This window comes from Hordeum vulgare, chromosome 2H (genome assembly GCF_904849725.1).
Source record: "Hordeum vulgare subsp. vulgare chromosome 2H, MorexV3_pseudomolecules_assembly, whole genome shotgun sequence".
Taxonomy (NCBI): domain Eukaryota; kingdom Viridiplantae; phylum Streptophyta; class Magnoliopsida; order Poales; family Poaceae; genus Hordeum; species Hordeum vulgare.
The window spans coordinates 417,555,530-417,567,464 of record NC_058519.1 but is presented as its reverse complement, the minus strand read 5'-3'; the positions used below and the strand labels follow the sequence as shown (position 1 = coordinate 417,567,464).

The following is an 11,935-nucleotide window of genomic DNA, read 5'->3' as shown; positions in this document are numbered from 1 at the left end:
GTTGGCACTTGAGCTTGTCACTGTGGGGGTTGGTCAGGAAATGAATTTGTGGATCAATCCTGCGAGCAGAGTAATCAAATAATTTGTGGATCACTGCAAACAAATTTTATTAGTTTATATAATTTGTGGATCATTACTGCTAGAACATGAATTTAATTATTGGTATTTTATTTTGTTTACCAATAAATTCGCTTTCCTTGTTTAACAAAAAGATGTCCCTCTTGGCAAATCTTTCATTTCGCTTTCCGGTGAAGCTGTAGTTCTCCGCAAATTGTAACTAATTTTCGAAACACACTAAGCAGCCAGCACTTCTTGATTTCGATGGAGTCTGTACATTGGGTTGTTGAGTGATAGCTGAGTGGCCTCTGTTGACATGAAAATTCATCCAAAATCTGGTAAGAAATTACCATAGGACATATTCAACTTGTGAGAAGTACTTAAACATCAAAAGATTGCATGCTTTATATGTAAATATCTTACTCAGAAAACATGATCATGGAAGAGTCATTTCTGCAGTCATTCTGGAGATTATGCTACCCAAATGACAACTCACATTAGAAAAAAGGTTGAACATCTCAAGATTTCTTCCTGAGATCGCGAAAGAAAATTAAGCCAGCATGCCTACCGATGTCCTGAATGCATAAGTCGTATCTAGAAAACCTGAAGTAAAACTAATATATGTCAAATGACCTATATTTCCGATTCTACATTTTCAAGATATAACAAAGAGTGTCGTGTATGGCTAACATGAACTCCAGATGTGGCACCTCTTTGAAAATAGGATCGATTTGTAGAGTTCCTCACGTAGGTGTGCTATGAAAGGAAGCCCCAGTTTTTAGTCTCGCTCGACTATGCTATTATGTTGATTTTCTGTATCAAATCTATTGACACATCATTGATTTTCTCGGTTGATTGGTGACCATGTTGGACCCTTTTTTATGATGGGGGAAAATAACTTGTTGCAGCTATAGTTGGATGGAGCGAACACTGAAACAAACCTCTGTCATGCACGAGTATTTCCCACCGAACACAAACAGGTCAAGGAATCCCAGCATTTGTTTTCTCAAGCGCTTCCATTAGCCATGTAACTGTAGACTGTAGCGTCTGTGTCAAGCCCAGCTTCACGAAACTTGTCTACATAATCTTTGTTTACCTCTGTGTAAGCGCACAAGTGCAAAGACCCTACCAAGGCGTCGATGAGGAGCCGGTAGCCCTCAGGCACCTCGGCCTAGTGTCCTACACACGTAGCCAGAGTAGAGACGCCTGCCTTCACATCCAGGAAAGCAACGATCTGGAGAAGCAGGTGGAAATCAGAGATGCGCCTGACGAAAGGCAGATGCTTTGCACGATCCGTGTGGCTCCTGAGCGCGCTCGCCGGCAGTGGAATTCCACGGTTTTCGACCGGAAATCCCGTCGAGAGCGGGCCCTGGTGATCAAAGAAGTTGACGGGCACCAGGAAGAAGTCGTTGTCCACCTCCATGGTGTCCTTCCCTCCTGCAATCACCTCCTTGCATCTGGGATAGGCGGGGGTCATCAGAGTCCTTGACCTCCGTCTCCAGCACGTCGTCCTTGAACAGCTTGACGCAGATCTCGCTCATCTGGAAGGTCTCGAAGTGCACGTCGTCCGAGCCGTCTTCCCCCACCTCCAGCTTCACCACAACGGTGACCCACTCCGGGAGAAAAGCGTAGGGTTGTGGTAGACTACTCACACAAGATCATGGAAGCAACAAGGTTGGTGTAGAGGCCCTCCATGATTTGCGATACAATAGAGATTTGCAGCGGTGGAAAAAGTATTTCGGGTGGCTCTCTGGTGTTTCTCTGATGTTAGAGAATATATAGAGGCATAGTTAGGTTAAACGGAGCCAGGGTGGCCCCAAGGCATGAGGAGGTGCCTACCGCGTCGGGTGCGCCCTATTGCATTGGAACCACCTCATGCGGCATCTGGCCCCCGTAGGAAGCTTCCACGTCTTATTTTGTCCACAAAAATATCAAAAATTTCATTACATTTAGACTTTGTTTGGTGCTGATTTCATGAAAAGCCAAAAACATGTAGAACAGCAATTGGCACTAGGCCCTGGGTTAATAGGTTAGTTCCCAAAAATGGTATAAAACAAAATATAGATGCATATTAGTCAGCCAACATTGATAATATAATAGCATGGAACAATAAAAAATTATAGATATGTTGGATATGTATCAACATCCACAAGCTTAATTCATGCTCGTCTTCGAGTAGGTAAATGATAAAAAAAGGAATTTTTATGTGACATGCTACCCAACATGTAATATGTTTCAGGCATGATCACTTAGAAGCGTTGAACTAATGAGCATCAACATAATAATATTCATAAATATAAATAACACAATAATTAACTATCAAAATATATGATCCTTATAGAATGTTACTCCCCACACATTTTATCATATTAGCATGGCATGGCTCCGCCTACACCACATAAGTACAAATCTCGGCACCATGGTGTCAAATGAGACAATTAGACCATACTTCTAACATGCTTAGAAATTTACAAGATCACTCAAAACTTGAGCATGAACCATGGACATAGCATATGGGTGGAATAGAGTATGGTGGTAGAGATCAAAACGAGTAAAAGTGGAAAAGAAAGTGTCGCAACAACTAGGCGGACCAGCGGGCTATGGAGATGCCCATCAATTGATATCAATGCAAGGAGTAGGAATTTCCATTCAATGGATGCACTAGATCTATAAGTGTACAAAAACTCAATGGAAGCTAAGTGGGCGTGCATCCAACTTGCTTGCTCATGAAGACATCGAGTATTTGAGGAAGCTCGTCATCGAAATATACAAGCCAATTTTTATAATGAAAATTTCCCACTAGCATATGAAAATGACAACTCATGAGACTGTCTATATGAAGAACATGCTGCTCCCTCTAAGCACAAGTGTGGTAAAAGAAGTAGTAGCACTGCCCCTTCTCTCATTTTCTCTCATTTATTTCCTTTTTTCTCTTTTTTTTTTCTTTCTCTTTTTTTCTTTCTTTTTTCGTCTAGAGTCTCATCATCACTTGTGGGGGAATCATTGTCTCCATCATCCTTTCCTCATTGGGATAGTGCTCTAATAATGATGATCATCATACTTTTATCCACTTACAAATCAATATAACAACTCAATGATGGTAAAATAAATGACAATATATGAATGCCTCTGGCAGTAATCCAGGATGTGCAATGATCTAGCGTAACATGTAAATACCGATGAACGGTTGGTTTGCCACGAATACTATGTCAGCTACATGATCATGCAAAGCAATATGATGATGAACACACAAGTCATGTGATGAAATGGTGGAAGTTGCATGACAATATAACTCGGAATACCTACGAAAATACCTTAATAGGTAGGTATGGTGGTTGTGTTCAGGAATATATAAGGTGGATTATGTGTGATAGAGCGTATTATATCATAGGGTTTGGATGCATCGACGAAGGTTGCACCGATCCTCGAGGTGAGAATGGGGAATGCAAGGTATCGAAGAGGCTATCAAATATGGAAAGGTAAGTGTGCGTACATCCATGGATTCACATTATTCATAACAAACTCGTATTGCAAAGCCTTATTAGCTCTCTAGAAGCAAAGTACTACCGCATGCCCCTAGGGGGGAGGTTGGTAGGAGTTCACCATCACGCGCCCCTGACCTGAACAACACTAGATTTCAGCGAGGAATAAGAATGCTCACACATCACCACCATGCCATAACAAATATTTAGATTAATAACAAGTAACCCATTTTTATTATTTATATTTCCACAAACCAACAATCATGTACTCTCATGGCCTTTCATATTACTACAACAATATCATTAACCCACAATTTCTCTTTTTTGTGCTACATGAAAGGTTTTATTATATCTCTTTGAATACCGATCATTTTTGAAATAGTATTATAACCCATGCAAATTATTGTTACTCCCTATTACACTCTCAAACAAATATAAGTGAAGAACAAGAGTGCAATTATTTCTATAAAATCTAGACGCCACTGTGCTCTAAAAGATATAAGTGAAGCACTAGAGCAATTGCTTAGCTCAAAAGATATAAGTGAAAAACATTGAGTATTGTAACAAATCAAGATGAACATGTGTCTCTCTTAAATAGGTATGTCCAGCAAACGATGATTGTGGAAAACTAAAACAAAAGCAAACTATAATACAAGAGGCTCCAAGAAAAACACATATCATGTGATGAATAAAAATATAGCTCCACGTGACATACCAATGTAATGGAGACAAAAAAGGGATTCCTTGGGAATCCCCAAGCTTACGTTCTTGCCACTCCTTATTTCTTCATCCATCGTAATCGCACCCAAAACTTGAAAACTTCATCACACAAAACTCAAGATAAACCTCGTGAGATCCATTAGTATAATAGGCAAATCATCAACTTTAGGTACTTTAATGAATTGGTTCATATTTAATTATTGCATAAGGTAATATATTCTAACTTCTTCGTGACTTATACCCCCCGATATAATCAATAGCATCATCAAAACAAGCAAACTATCCAAACAAAACAGAATATGTCTAAAATACAAAGGTCAGTAATGATCAACACTAAAACCATACTTGTATAACTATGGAAATTCTGAAAAATTAGAAAAACTTAAGTAATATGTATATTAGTTGTGTGTAAAATATCATATGAAAAAGGCATTACAGTAAAATCACAAAAAATCTACACTCGATGTAAAAGTTTGTGTGTTTGCACATGATCAAATCTACTATCATCCAAATCATCCAAAAGGCTTTACTTGGCACAAACACTAATTAAACATTAGAGCACAATCATTAAATTAGAATAAATCATGTGAACACCAAATAACAGAAAGTAGAACACAAATTTAAGGTAAATATTCGGTTGCCTCCCAACAAGCGCTAATGTTTTACACCTCTAGCTAGGCATAATGCATAGGATCAAGTGATATCATCGTTGACATTAGTACCTTTGGATGTGTGTTCATATAGGAACTTTTCAAAAACAACTCGGAACACATACATATTTAAATCTTAGCATTCTCAACGCTACTTTCTCTGAACCCATGTTAGTTCTCCTTCACTATCCAGGAATATTGTTGATTAATACCATTAAAAACTTGTTGGATAATATGTAAAGGAGGAACTTCCTTTTATCATTTTCATCAAAAGTATGATTATCATGAAACACATACCTAATCATATAATCTTCATTATACAGAATTTCATCTATGACAAGATGTTCATGACTCATATTATAAAAATCAAAGATCTCTTGAGCCTCTTGCACAATATAATCAAATTCATTCATGAGGATAAGAGTGGCTATCTTTTTAGCCTTGGGGTTGTTTATAATAGGTAACTCGTAGAAAAGCCTTTGCAAAGAGGGATGAGTGCGCATAAATCTTTTTTCAACTTTAAGAACAAGCGCTGAAATAGTATCGACATAACTATGGGTTCTTTTCAGAATAGGAATATCATTCAAACCAAAGTCCGCATACAAATAAAGAATTCCTCAATAATGTTTTATGCTCTAATATCACATTTTCCCGCAACAACAAAAATTGTATCTATATTTGTGGGAATTTCCTCTTTAGGGGTTTTGTCATCCTCACTTCTCGCAATGACAAACTCAGACATGATAACAACTTCAAATAAGCAAATCATGTAAACTACTGAGTTAGACAAGCAAACAAGTAAACTAGCAAAGATAAATATGTTTTTGTTTTTGATATTTTTAGAAAAGAAAACATAAAGGAAAATAGAATGTAGAACAAGTGAATGATAATTTGTATGAAGGAACCTCAGAAGAATTTGATGATGTCTCCCTGGTAATGGCGCGATAAATTCTTCCTCCTACTTGTAAACTGTGTTGGCTTTTTCCCCGAAGAGGATAGGTGATGCAGCACAACAAAAATAAGTATTTTCCAGAGTTACAACTAAGGTTATTGAATCAATAGGAGAAGCAAATAAACTCTCATTGTCAGCACCTACATACAAAAGAGCAAACACTTGCACCCAACGTGAGCAATAGGGTTGTCAATCCCCTTGAACTCGTTACTTGCAAGGATTAAGTACTAATAGATAAATAATATAAATATAAATAAAATAACAGAAGAGAAATGGAAGCAATTTTTTTAGGGTTTTAGTATTATACTTTGTGTAGACCTCGGGGGCATAGTTTTCACCATAGGCTTCTCGCTCAAAGATAGCATACACTAGGTAGAAAAATTATTGTTGGGAAATTGAGAGAATAACGAGTAGTTATAAAATACTTATTCACAGCAATGATGATACAAAGAGGCATCACGTCCATAAGCAAGTAGAGAGACTCCTGCGTGCATCTAGTGCTATTACTCCACTCATCGACCGCTATCCAGCATGCATCTAGAGTGTTAAGTATGAAAAAGAGTAATGTTTGGAGCAAGATGGCATGATGCAGACAAAGTAAACTCAAGCAATATGGATAAACCTCATCTTTTTATCCTTAATGGCAGCAATAAAAATAAGTGGCATAATCCTTTCTGTCACTGGGATTTATCACTTCAAGATTTAACCCATCACAACGCACCACTCCCACTGAAGATAAAGCAATCTAGTTGGCCAAAGAAGATTACATCGAGTAGATTATCGTGGGAATTGTGGTGAACTTTGTATTGAACATCATAGAGAGAGAGATAACCACCTAGATACTAGCTATGGACCCGTAGGTGTATGGTAGAATAATCACACGACATCATGGGAGCAGCAAGGTTGATGTAGAGGCCCTCCGTGATTGTCCTCCCTCCGACAGGGCACTGGAACAAGGCTCCACATGAGACCATGGTGAAACAAAGACTTGTAGTGGAGGAAAAAGTATTTTGACTCGATCTCATTATTTCCTCATTGTAGAGAGTATATACAGATAGAGGTAGAGTAAACGGAGCCAGGGTGGCCCCAAGGCATCAGGGCGTGCCTACCTCCCTAGGGTGTGCCCTATTACGTTTGCACCACCTCGTGCGGCGTCTAGCCTACCTCCGAAGCTTTGAGGCCTTATTTTTGGCCAGAAAAAAATCATCAAAAAGTTTTATGACATTTGGACTTTATTTTGTACTTATTTTCTGAAAAGCCAAAAACACGCAAAAAAAAACAACTTGCACTAGGGACTAGGTTAATAGGTTAGTTTCCAAAAATGATGTGCAATAACTTATAAATGCATATAAAACATCCAAGATTGATAATATAATACAATGGAATAATAAAAAATTATAGATATGTTGGAGTCGTATCAAGGCCACCCGTCGCTCCAACCTCCTCTAGGGTCCCCGAGGCTAAGATTTGTGTGTACTATGTAAGATGAACCCTAATCCCCATTCTTATTGTACTCAATCTAAGTCAAGAACCTCATATCCACCGGTAGTCACTCATATAGCCTTTACCCTGCTTCCCCATTCCCCTAACGCAGATCTAAACTAAACTCAAATCAAATGCGAATTAGTAGGTGAGGAGGGGGAAAATGCTTACTGTCATTATCGAAGTGCTACTTTGGATGTCGATGAAGGCGCCGAAAGGTCGACTTGTTGTTCTCTGATCTACTGCATGCTGCTACTTGCATTGCTGAGAGTGGGAGAGGGGAGATGGGAGAGAGACGTGATGAAAGGTGAGGGCAATAACTGTCAGCTCTTCGGGAAGCAACGCGACTTCTCAAGGATGACTTCTCGGGAAGCAACGCGACTTCTCAAGGATGACTTCTCGCATGCAGCCCTCGCCGCCCACATGCATCACACGGGCCTGACTCGCGAGAAAATGCTGATTCGAGCATAGCTCGCGAGAGAGGCCCGGAGGTGCTTTAAATTTCATGCTATGGATGTCGAGTAGTGTATGCTGGCAACCAATGAATCTGTTTTCTTCCAATGAATCTGTTTTCTTCCCATGAGGGCGTGGTTCAACCTAATGCAGGCAATCAAACAGACCAATTATGTGTCTCTTGCATACATGTGCATTAGTGTTTCGTCCATATTGCAACCGGCAAATCAAAATGATCCAGCTGCATCCGACCGGCCAACGAGATCGATCAGCTAGGTCATGTACCTATACTTGTGTTCCATGTTCTATCGAGGAAAATTCATATGTAGCATCTACTGCGCTTGGGCAATGTCACCATATGTATCCGAAGAAGAGAACGATGCCTCAAATTTGTGTGAGAGGCTACTGTCGACGAGCCACAAGTGGAGACCAGTTCCGATACTAGATGACCCGTTGCGCCCATGGCGCAAAAAACATTAGCAAGCCAAGCATTATAAGCATGTGTATGTGACAGTCTATGTGATAGTCTAATAGATATACTTTTATCTGACTACATGGCATCATGATTCATTAAAAGGAAATAATGGCATTACTTGATAACTGCATACCATAAGTAAATATAATTTTAGTGCTGACATAGTGTTATAAGAGAACTCAGTGCTGTTGTTCTAAGAAATTTACAATGAGCATAAGTAGAAATTCAGCGTTGCTATATATTGTTGTAAGTTGATAATAGATTATTTACAATGAGCATAGTATATAGCCGGTAGGTATCATGTAGATGGTTGTGGTTATGTTGTGATGGTCATCAAGGAGAGCCATAAGCCATAAGTTTCCTACACACTCAATTCTGACACAGGAAAACATAAGCTTCAGTGGCAAACAAATAGAATTTGAAAACTGTGTATATATACAGAGAAAATAAAAATAAGAATGCAATTGAAAGGTAGAATCACTGGTTGCTGGAGGTCCGCACCCATGCTTGCCAGCCAGATTCGTCGTCGGGCCTATGGTCTTGGGGGGAAAGTGGTGCCCATGATGCCGGAGTAGCCGAGCCGCTTGTGGTTGCTTCCTGGTGGGTGGGGTCTGCTGACAAACGAATCATCAAACACTAACCAAGGAGGCCAAATAAGAAAGCATCTGCATGCTACAGAGTTGTGTACATGTGATAAAATAACAAGGAATAGTCATCAACGAGCATTATGCACATGCATCAGGTTAAAAGGAAGACAAACATGAAAAAATACCAATTCTGGTATTAGCCACAAATTCACTTGCATACTGATATAACATCTAAATTGCAAACAAATAGATTCACCTTCAGGATTAGACATGAGTCGACATCGTGACCGTGCACATAAAAATCATCCTCGCTGGAAGCCGATACAAAAATGATAGTATCACTCATTTGACCTAAATAATGAATAGTACACATTTATGCACGATATTTTCCCTTGAAGCTGGATGAACCGCAACACCAGCCCGAGACCACATTCTACTATCAAAATCCCGATAGGAGTTCTGTCAAACGCCATCTAGGCATGGATAAAATAGAATTTCACATAGCAAGAGAAGGATTTGAGGAGGCTAAATCAAAAGAGATGGGTGAGAGGGGGAGAGGAGGACTACTGAATCTGCTATGTGGTATCGAAGAATTCAGTTATCACCTTGGATGACTTAGGAAGCAACGGTATGAGCCAACGGCAGCATCAACGTATATTTCCATCTTAACAGGGTTCGGAAAAACATAATCAAGAACTAAAGCTGCTAACTAAGAAAACAACCACAAATCATTATATTCCTTGAAATCCCTGAAAATCCCTTGGTGCACAAAAATATCAAAATATTCCATAGGGTTGTCTAATGGATCATTGACAGCGCCAACAATTATATTATTATGATGAAGATAATTTAGCTATATTATTTATGCCACCAACCTAGAGAACATGCTCTGTTCAGTGAGAGATCCATTAACTGGAAAAGTAAGGGGGAAGCAGAGCACATCACACAAGCTTGCATATATACAGAAAGAGAACATCACACAAGCTTGCATATATACATAAAGAGGGATTGGGCGAGAAGCTCATCTTGGCATGTTGGCATCAGACGTGTTTATTGTTGCTTCATAGGTGTGCCATCGGCCTTCTCTCCAGGCTGCTGCACCCTGCAAGCTGACCAGTAGCACAACGATAAAAGAGGGCTTTAACAACCTGCACTGAGCGTGTGAGCCTCCACCTTAAGCCGTGTATAGAGGGATTTTTTTTCTGGAACAAATGTAGAGAGAATAACAAAAAGACGGAAGCATGCGAGCAAAGTTATTTGTGCTTGTTGCTGCATCCTGGAAACAAATACATTATCATCCCTGATAAATGACAACCATCTCCACACTGCAGAATCAAAGTTGAATCAAGTCAATCATCCTGGAAACAAATACATTATCATCCCTGATAAATGACAACCAGCGGCGAGTGAAATGGGACACTGCAGAATCAAAGTTGAAATAAAAAATCCAGGTTGGGGGGGGGGGGGGGGGGGGGGAAGCTTGAGATGTGAATGCTTTCATGGAAATAGAAGCCACGCTTTTAGGTTGTAGAATCTCACCTTGAGGTTTGGCCCTCTGCTCAGCATCTGCATGGATAGATGAGATCAAGAAATTACTCGGGGCACTGAAGGAAAGGAGGTACTTGGGAGGCGGTGAGAGCTCCTGGGGGCGGCGCCTCGAGGGACCAGAGCACCTCCCTCTCCTCTCTTTCTCCCTCCTCTCCTTCCTTCTCTCTTTCCCTCTCAACTTCTTCGCCGACGCTCGAGGGACCAGTGCCGCTGGACCTGTTGGGGCTCCAGGATGACGAGGGGGGATGGGAGCGAGGTCTGAGGGGCGACGGCAGGCGGCGACGTGGGTGGGGCAGCTAGGGTTTTAGTGGGAGGGGGTAGGGAAGAGAAGAGTGGGCAGGAGGGGAGGAGAGTGCGGGAGCGGGCGACAGCTAGGGTTTCTCCACGGCAGCTGCTGAGTTTTATACACATGTATGTACAATTACTAAACTGCCCTCTGCGGGGCATGTATATTACAGGCGGTGGCATCACTATTCATAGCGCTATCGGGGCGACATGGATGGCTTCGTCCTGGCTAGGAGCCCAGCGTCTTTTATAAGAGAAATGTACCAGCGAACAATATGTCATGTGTCAACTTTGTGATCCATGCGCTTTGATGGCCCACATCATGTATACTAGTGTATTTCGAATAACCTGTCGTATTGAACATTATGCCATATGAGACGATGGGTACATGTCAATGATATAGTAGTACTTGATGCATGCCTGATTCATTCTTTCTTTTGTAAAAGTGCATTAGCATGCGAATTAAATCCCGCCTTCTGTTCTCTTTGTCCATTTCGTTCATTCGTATCTTTAAAATAATAAAGAAATTTTTGGAACATTATCTATTTTTGAACTGCTAAAGCAAAGACCTTTATAACAAGATCAATTTTTAATACATTCAATCATGCTTGAATTTCAATGTTTCACATAAGCAAAATATTTTTTTCTCGAGCAAGCAAAATAAATTATTTGCATTGACTAAAATCATTTTATTCAGAATTAGTAAAATTTGTTTTTCATACATCCAAACATATTTCACTATGAAATATGTTAAACTTATTATTTTTAAAAAGTGAAGTTGTTATTTCAATTGAGTGACTATAATGTCTTTTTCTGAAATTAGTGAAATAAGTGAAATCAATCTTTTGTAATTAGTGTAATCACTTTTTTAAAACAAGTGAAATATAGTATATGAATTGAGAGAGTGTATTGTGTTTTATGAAATAAGTGAAGTACGATGTTTGAAAAAAGTGAAATATATCATTTTTTGTGAAACTTCTTATCTCAATGTTTGAAACTGATATTTTTGATGAGTAAAATACATCTCAATATATTTCATAAATATGGGATGATTTACTTTTTGAGATATTTTTAGTAATGATTAAAATTAGTCTTCCAAATCAATAAAATGTGTTTTAAAAATTACTAAAATAATTATTGTGGAATTAGTGAAATTATATTTTTCAGATGAGTGAAATAGTAAATTTAGTTTTTGTGATATAGTTTGTAATGAGTAAAAACATTTTTTGAATAAGTGAAATGTG

The 11,935-nt window shown here is 39.3% G+C and overlaps 1 long non-coding RNA gene across 1 annotated transcript; it reads right to left on the bottom strand.

Annotated features, from left to right (window-relative positions):
- Window positions 1-6,650: 6,650 nt before the first annotated feature.
- Window positions 6,651-10,766, bottom strand: LOC123426474. The gene is made up of 3 exons (XR_006622224.1): window positions 10,398-10,766; window positions 7,515-10,183; window positions 6,651-6,808 (listed from the first exon to the last, which is right to left on the bottom strand). It is a non-coding gene; the product is annotated as an uncharacterized LOC123426474 (long non-coding RNA).
- Between the last annotated feature and the right edge of the window lie 1,169 nt (window positions 10,767-11,935).